Below are 8,276 nucleotides of genomic sequence, written 5' to 3'. Positions count from 1 at the left end.
ATCACAACGAGTGATGTTGTGAACAACGATGAGCAACTCTTCAGGGGGAGAGTCTTCAACAAATGGATTTGTTGAAGTGTGCCCAGAATTGGAGCATAGGTTGATGTGTGTCCAACGATGGGTTGATGTGTGCCAATAGGGGGAGAATGTATGGTTAAGCTTAGGCCTTCATTACCTATGGGAAGGTCATAGGGGGAGAATGAAAGGACTCATGAAAGGGAGTAAGTTAGGCTTTCATTACCTAGAGGGAGTTTGCCCTCTTAGGGGGAGAATGAAGAGCTTAATTTATGCTTTCATTACCTAGTGGCATGAAGAAGGAGGCTATGGGATTAGCCTAACTTACATATGGGATTGTAAGTGTTATAGTGGTATTGTCAAACATCAAAAAGGGGGAGATTGTTGGTGCAATATCCCTCAGGTCAAGGTTGACCTGGGTAACCAAGCTGAGTCTTGGTTTGGGTTTAGATATTTGACAATAAGATATTGATTGAAGAAGAGTCAAGTAGGTCAAGGTTGACCGGATACTTGACTGGGAAGTCCTAACTGGGATGTTAGGCAAAATGAAAGACCTAGTGAGTGAAGCTAGGCAGTATGAAAGTCCTGGTGAGTGAAGCCAGGCAGAAGGAAAGTCCTGGTAAGTGAAGCCAGGCAGAAGAAAAGTCCTGGTGAGTGAAGCCAGGCAGATGGAAATCCTGGTGAGTGAAGCCAGGTGAAAGTCCTAGTGAGTGAAGCTAGGCAGATGGAAATCCTGGTGAGTGAAGCCAGGTGAAAGTCCTAGTGAGTGAAGCTAGGCAGATGGAAAACCCTAGTGAGTGAAGCTAGGTGAAAGTCCTGGTGAGTGAAGCCAGGTGAAAGTCCTAGTGAGTGAAGCTAGGCAGATGGAAAACCCTAGTGAGTGAAGCTAGGTGAAAGTCCTGGTGAGTGAAGCCAGGCAAGGGAAAATCAGATGGATCAAGGATGATCGGACATCTGGTGCTGGGAAGTCCAAGTAGGTCAAAGAATTGACTGGATACTTGGCATGAAAGAAAAGTCCAAGTAGGTCAAAGGGATTGACCGGATACTTGGCAAGAAAAGAAAAGTCCAAGTAGGTCAGATACTTGGCACAGAGAAAAGTCCAAGTGGGTCAAAGGGATTGACCGGACACTTGGTAAGGGAGTCCTAGCAGATCAAGGGAGTGACTAGATGCTAGGCATGACATACCAACAAGTCAAGGTTGACCGGATGTTGGTTTGGGAGGTTTGGGACTTGGTTTTGGACAAAAATCAAGTGCTGGATCGATCAATGGATCGATCGGGCTCTGAATCGATCGATGGATCGATCCGGCCAACAGAGAGCCTTTGGATCGATCCGTGGATCGATCAGAGGTCTAATCGATCGATGGATCGATTGGGACGCTGCTGCTTAGCGGAATGGCCGGATCGATCCGTGGATCGATCCGGTGCGTTCCCATAAGCGCCGGATCGATCCGTGGATCGATCCAAAGCCTCCCCGATCGATTGGGAATATTCGAATCGATCGCGATCCGACCGTTGGCGTCGTTTATAGCTGCAGGCGTGTGATGGCTGCGGCACCATCTCTTCACGGTTTCATCTCAGATCTTCGCCAGCTCCTCCACAGCACTCTCAAAGCTCGTGATCGCCAGTTCTTGAAGGTTCTTGGAAGCTCTCCGAGTCAAGAGGCGGATCAAAGGCAAGAAGAGAAGCTAGGGTTAGGGTTTTCTGCATTCATTGTAAGCTTTGCGCTTGTATTTTGTTTCCCTTTCCTTCTTCTTGTACCGAGAGTCTTGTAGGGCTTCTCCGCCCTTGGTAGTTACCATAAAGGAGAGTTTTATTTAGTGGAGGGTGTGTGCGTGGTGTGGATCCTTGGACTAGTCACCTCTTGTGAGGTGGATACCAAGTAAACCAACCGTGTTAGCGTTGTTGCATTTGTTTCTGTATTTTTCGCTGCATATTCTTGAAGAAACAAGCAACGCCGAGCAACGAGCGAACGCGACGAGCTATTCACCCCCCCCCTCTAGCTACTTTTGGTCCTAACAGATTTGTCCATATAGATCTTCCAAGTGACTTCCGATTCGGCGTTCTGCACTTCCATCACAAAATCGACCAAGGCTTGTGCCTGGATCATCGTTCGGGGCTGATGCGGGATGTCAAAGTTGCTCAACTCCATAGTCCACTTAATCATCCGCTCGGATGCTTCGGGGTTGAGGAGGACCCGCCCTATAGTGTTGTTAGTCAACACAATGATTGGATGTGACAAAAAATATGGGTGTAACCTCTGAGCTACAAAGACCAGCTTGTACGCCAGCTTTTCAAGATAAGTGTAGCGACATTCAGCATCTTTCAATATATGACTTAAAAAATACACCGGCTATTGTTCAGTGTCGTTCTACTATACCATCGCTAAGCCAACCGCTCGATCTGTTGACGACAAGTATATCCAGTGATGGACTTCACCAATACAGGTAAAGAAGTTAGATAAGTCTTCAGCTTCTCTAGCGCTTTGTTACATTCGACGCCCCATTGAAATTTTGTAGCTCAGTGCAGAATCTCGAAGAACTGATGGCTTTGGTCAAAGGATTTGGAGATGAACCTGAATAACACCGTGATCCGCCCGGTCATCCGCTGAGCTTCCTTCAGGTTGCACTATGGTGGCATGTCTTGAAGTAGTTTTACTTTGCTAGAATTTGCTTCGATCCCCCGCTTGGTCACTATGTAATCGAGGAAGCGCCCACTTCTTGCTCTGAGTTTGTTTCCATGCCTTCTTAATGTTTGGCAAGTCTCCTCAATATCTACATAGAGATTAATGGCTCGGAGGGATTTTATCAAAATTTCGTCGATATATACTTCCATGTTTCTGCTGATCTACCATCAAAACACCTTATTCATCAGTCTATGATAAGTGGCTCTGGCGTTCTTCAGTCCGAATGATATAACATTATAGCAGAAGTTTCCATCAGTCGTTCTTAGTGTTCGGCAAGTCTCCTTAATAACTGCATAGAGATCAATGGCTCGGAGGGATTTATCAAAATTTCATCGATATATACCTCCATATTTCTGCCGATTTGACATTAGAATGCCTTATTCATCAATCTATGATAAGTGGCTCCGACGTTCTTCAGTCCGAATGACATAACATTATAGTAGAAGTTTCCATCGATCATTATGAAGCTGATCTCTTGATCTTCTCTGGCGAGTGACACTGATGGTATCTGATGTGCGTAGATTATATACTCTTTTATGCATGTTTTTATGCACATTTACATATTTTGAGCATGCTTGATCTATGCATTTTTATACTTCCAGCTTTCCTTTTAGCATATTTACTCTTTTGGTTCGGAGATCTGCTTTTTGTGCATTTTCTGTACACAGGAGTCGATTTGGTGAAGAATCTACATCTTTGGGCATGCATTGGAGGAAGCAAAGGGAGAAAGCACCGGGCCGTGTACCTCACACGACCCTGCACTGGTATGGAGCTCGGGCCGTGTGGAGTTTGGCACCAACAGAAGAGGAAGATGACATGGCCGTGTGAACCTCGCACGGCCGTGTCAAGATTTGAAGCCTACTAGAGCAGAAGCCTTACATGGCCGTGTGGATCTACACGGCCGTGTGAGATTTCCAGAGACCAAGCAGGTTGTGGCCGTGTGCACCACACGGCCGTGTAGCATTTCCAGAGAGCAGACCGTGCAGCTTTGGCAGAGAGGGAACTGGACATGGCCGTGTGAATCTCACACGGCCGTGTCACGGGGCCGTGTGGCGCCCGATTTCCTCCTCTATTTAAATCCTTCTTCATGAATTGAAAGGGGATCTCTCCCCCTTTGGGAGAAAGCAAGATTTGGTGGTTTCCTCCCATTCTTGGGAGGATTTCTGGGCGATTCTAAGGGAGATCTCGACGATTTCGACTCCGGAGCGATGTTTGGATCCGAAGACGAGGCTTCTTCGTAGATAAGTTTTCTCCTTCCCCCTCTTCTTGATTTCTTGGATTGGGGATTTAAGAAATGCTTGTAATCTCTATTTCTTCGGGTTTTCTTCCTCGATTCATGGAGTAGATCTTGTATTCTAGGATTAAGGGAGTATTTGTATGATGGATTGATGTAATCTCTTATGGATTTGCCATTTTCTTGTTTCAATGACATTGTCTTGCTTGTATCAATTAGATCTTGAATGATTAATGATGATTTGTGCTTAATTCTCATTCTTGATTGATTGTTTGGATTTCTTGTGGACTTTGTAAAGATAAACTCTCACTCGATCATCCGAGGGATCCACGTGACAGGTGCAAGCCCGTGTAAGGACGTTTGAGAGATAATCTTGAAGAGGAAATGGGAATATTCAAGAGAGTAGGATGGATCTTGTGATTAGTTTCTTGTATCTTGATAGATTAATAAGTTGTGGGCTTCTATGTTGATATCCGAGGAAGGCATAGTAATAGGTGCGCTTCTGTGTAAGGACAACGTAGGTTCATGTCTAATTAATCCTATTTAGATACATTTCTCAGTCCTTAGCCGGTTGTCTATTGCAAGAGAGAACCGGCAACTTTCTACATCTTTGGCAATTGAGGGATAAGAATTGGTGAACCATTTACATTCGAGAAATCTTACAAAGAAACCGAAACTCCTAGAATCTCCCTTTAGCATAATCCAAAACATTAAACTCTTGTTTGTTGATCTTTAAGATTAGATTTGTTTACCTTTACTTTGCTTTTGAAACGATTGGATAGTTGTTTAGCTAATTCGCATTGAGACATTTCTAGTGCTTATTTCAGTCCCTGTGGATACGATAATCTTTTATATTATTTGCGATATTTCCGTATACTTGCGGAGAGCGAACAAGTTTTTGGCGCCGTTGCCGGGGACTGCGCTATAACATTAGGAATTATCAATTGAGTTAGATTAAACATAACATTTGTTTTCCTTTCATATTGCATAGTTGTAACTAATCAGTAAATTTCTGTTTTTACTTTCTTGTATAACTTTCACTTCTTGTTAATTCTTTTTGTACAAATTCAATTCTGCATTTTTGATCCTTCTATTTTTTTTCTTTTTGTGTCGAATTGCCATCTGCTATCTTGTTCTTGTGTATACGAAGATCTAACTGTGCAGGGGAATTCTTTCCTTTTGACCCTGAGATTGATAGAACTTTCCATAAAAGAAGAATTCTGCAAAGGCAAATTGAAGAACAGGAACATTTGAACATGGCGAATAGACCACTTAAGGATTATGCAGCACCCTATGCGAGAGGTTTTCGATCTAGTATTTCAAGACCTTCGGTGGAAGCTAATAACTTTGAGATCAAACCTGCAATCATATCTATGGTGCAGCAGAACCAATTCGGTGGAGGACCTCATGAGGACCCTAATCAACACTTAGAGGTCTTTTATGAAATATGTGGTACCATGAAAATGAATGGAGTTCCTTCAGATGCAGTTAGATTATTGTTATTTGGGTTTTCTCTAAGAGATAGGGCAAAGCAATGGCTGAATTCTTTGGCCCCTAATAGCATCACCACTTGGGAGCAGTGTGAGCAACAGTTTCTTGATAAGTTCTATCCACCAAGCAAAACAGTTCATATGAGGAATTTAATTGCAAGCTTCAAGCAAACAGACTCAGAATCTCTTTTTGAAGCATGGGATAGATATAATAGTATGCTCAGACAATGCCCACATCATGGGTTGGAAAGATGGTTAGTGTTGCATACTTTTTATAATGGTATCAATTATCATACCAAAGTGTCCCTTGATTCAGCTGCTGGAGGGGCACTTATGAACAAAAGCTTAGATGAAGCCGAAGAAATCATTGAAAGTGTAGCACAAAATCATCATCAATGGGCAAATGAAAGAAGTGGTGGCTATTCCTCTGTAAACCCAACAATTAAAGCATCAGGGAAGTTTGAGGTAGATGCAGTCACTCTTTTGTCTGCAAAATTGGACGCTCTTACAAAGAAATTTGAGAATATGGGGACTAGTGCTAATATGGTCAATGCTATTAGTACATCTTGTGAAGTATGTGGGAGTTCAGAGCATTCAAATGACTCATGTCCATTGGGAGCTATCACTGCACAAATCAATCAACTTGAACAATGTGATGCAATCATGAGTTACAATCAAAGGTAGAACAACCCATACTCAAATACTTATAACCCTGGATGGAAGAGTCATCCAAATTTTTCTTACAGAAACAATCAAGATCAAGGACCATCTATGGGGGCAAGACCAAATTTTCAAGCTGGGCAACAAAATTTTCAACATCTATCTTCTCAAGGCTTACCAAAGTCAAATGTTGAAAAGATGCTTGAAGAAATTATCTCAAGTCAGAATGAAATGAAGCAAGATATAGCAAAGCTCATCCAAAGAATGGATAATTCTGAAAAGCATCAAATGATCCAGGATAGTCAAATTGCCCAACTCGCTTCCTCATCATCCAGAGCACCAGGACAACTTCCAGGAAAACCTGATGTGAATCCTATGGAGCATTGCAATAGGATTGATCTTAGGAGCGGACGGACCTTGGGAGACTCCCAAGTGACTGTTTCAAAAGGGATACAAAAAGAAGAAGAGCTCTCTCCTCCTATATCAAATCAGATTCAAGCTAATGAGGAGAGTACCATTGAGGTTGAAGAAACTCTTCCACTGAACCATCAGAGCAAAGCTGTCCCTTTTCCTCAAAGACTTACAATGCTCAAGAAAGATGAAGAATTTGGCAAGTTTCTAGAAAAAGTTAAGGAAATTTGTGTAGAGGTACCTCTTATCGATGCTATTCTGTGCCTAGATTTGCCAAATTCCTGAAGGATCTCATGTCAAACAAGAGAAGAAGAGGAGAGGTCGAGACCATTACGCTCAGTGAGGAATGTAGTGCTATTTTTGAGAGGAACACTTCTCCAAAACTGAAGGACCCAGGGAGCTTTTATATCCCTTGCAACATAGGAAAAGAATTTTTTGAAAAAGCTTTCTGTGATTTGGGGGCGAGTGTTAGCCTCATTCCTTATTCAATTTGTAATAAATTAGGTCTCAAAAACATTAAACTTACTACTATGGCACTTCAACTTGCCGATCATTCCTGCAGGTACCCTTTGGGTATTTTAGAAGATGTGCCAGTAGAGGTGGATGGGAATGTTATTCCCACAGATTTTGTCGTGTTGGACATGGAAGAGGACCCTAGGATTCCTATCATATTAGGAAGATCTTTCCTTGCTACAGCTGGAGCTATAATTGATGTCAAAAATCATAAGCTTTCTTTGGTAATTGGTAAGGAAAAGTTGGAACATGATTTATCTAATATCTCTAACCATGTCTCGTCTCTTTTAAATGCTTGTAGCAGGTCAAGCATTTATAAACTTGAGGAATGGAATTTCCATCCTCATGGAAGGCCACCAAATGAAGGAGATAATGTGGTGGAAGATGTTGGGAGAAGATCCCCCAACAAAAATGAAAAGTATATCTGTCCTCCAAGGGCGAGGAAAAGAAGTGAATGATAAAGTTTGGTCGAGCTAAAGACCTTAAACAAGCGCTTCTTGGGAGGCAACCCAAGGGTTCTTTTAGTTAGTTTTGATCTGTATCTAAATTTCTTTTAGTTTGATGCATTCTTTTGATTTTTGTTTTCAGGTTAGGTGCAAAACGGAGCTCGGCCGTGTGCTATACACGGCTAGGGAAAAGTTGCAGAGAAGGGAAGTGCTTAGGCCGTGTCATCCAGACACGGCCGTGTAGCATCTTCCGAGGAGAAAAGGATCTAGGCCGTGTCAAAAACACGGCCGTGTAAAGAATCCCGAGAGGAAGGATGGAGAAGCCGTGTCCCAGACACGACCGTGCGAGAAATCCAGAGAAGGAAGAGGGGGAGGCCGTGTGGATATACATGGCCCGTGCAAAGAATCTCGAGAGGAAAGATGGGGAGGCCGTGTAGATCTACACGGCCCGTGTAGGAGAACTATTAAAGTCTTCTTCCTACCTCACACGGCCAGATCTTGGCCGTGTTCCACACACCCCCGACTCTCCAAAACATATCTTTCTCCCCCAATTTCTTAAAAACCCCTCTCTAATCTCTCAAGATCTCTTAGATCCGATTCTCCTCCTCTCTAAGACTTGGACTTTTTGTTCTCTTAACCTAAGATCTTTTGTTCTTTGAAGTTTTGTTCTTTGAGTTCCACAACTCTAGATAATTCTTCCCCTATCTAAACTCGTCAAGATGTCCAATATTTTGAAGAGACTTCGCAAAGGGGGTGGTGGATCTAGTGGAGACAAAGAGAAGGAGCCATCAAGGGACAAAGGAAAACAACCAGTGAAGGGCA

At 42.9% G+C, this 8,276-nt stretch overlaps 1 non-coding gene across 1 annotated transcript; it reads right to left on the bottom strand.

Moving 5' to 3' along the window:
• Window positions 1–5,563: 5,563 nt before the first annotated feature.
• LOC122039266 lies at window positions 5,564–5,669 on the bottom strand. The gene has a single exon (XR_006128125.1). It is a non-coding gene; the product is annotated as a small nucleolar RNA R71 (small nucleolar RNA).
• Window positions 5,670–8,276: the final 2,607 nt, after the last annotated feature.

Source organism: Zingiber officinale, chromosome 1A (genome assembly GCF_018446385.1).
Source record: "Zingiber officinale cultivar Zhangliang chromosome 1A, Zo_v1.1, whole genome shotgun sequence".
NCBI lineage: Eukaryota > Viridiplantae > Streptophyta > Magnoliopsida > Zingiberales > Zingiberaceae > Zingiber > Zingiber officinale.
Note: the sequence above shows the minus strand (reverse complement) of the source record. Positions and strands in the feature narration are given on the sequence as shown.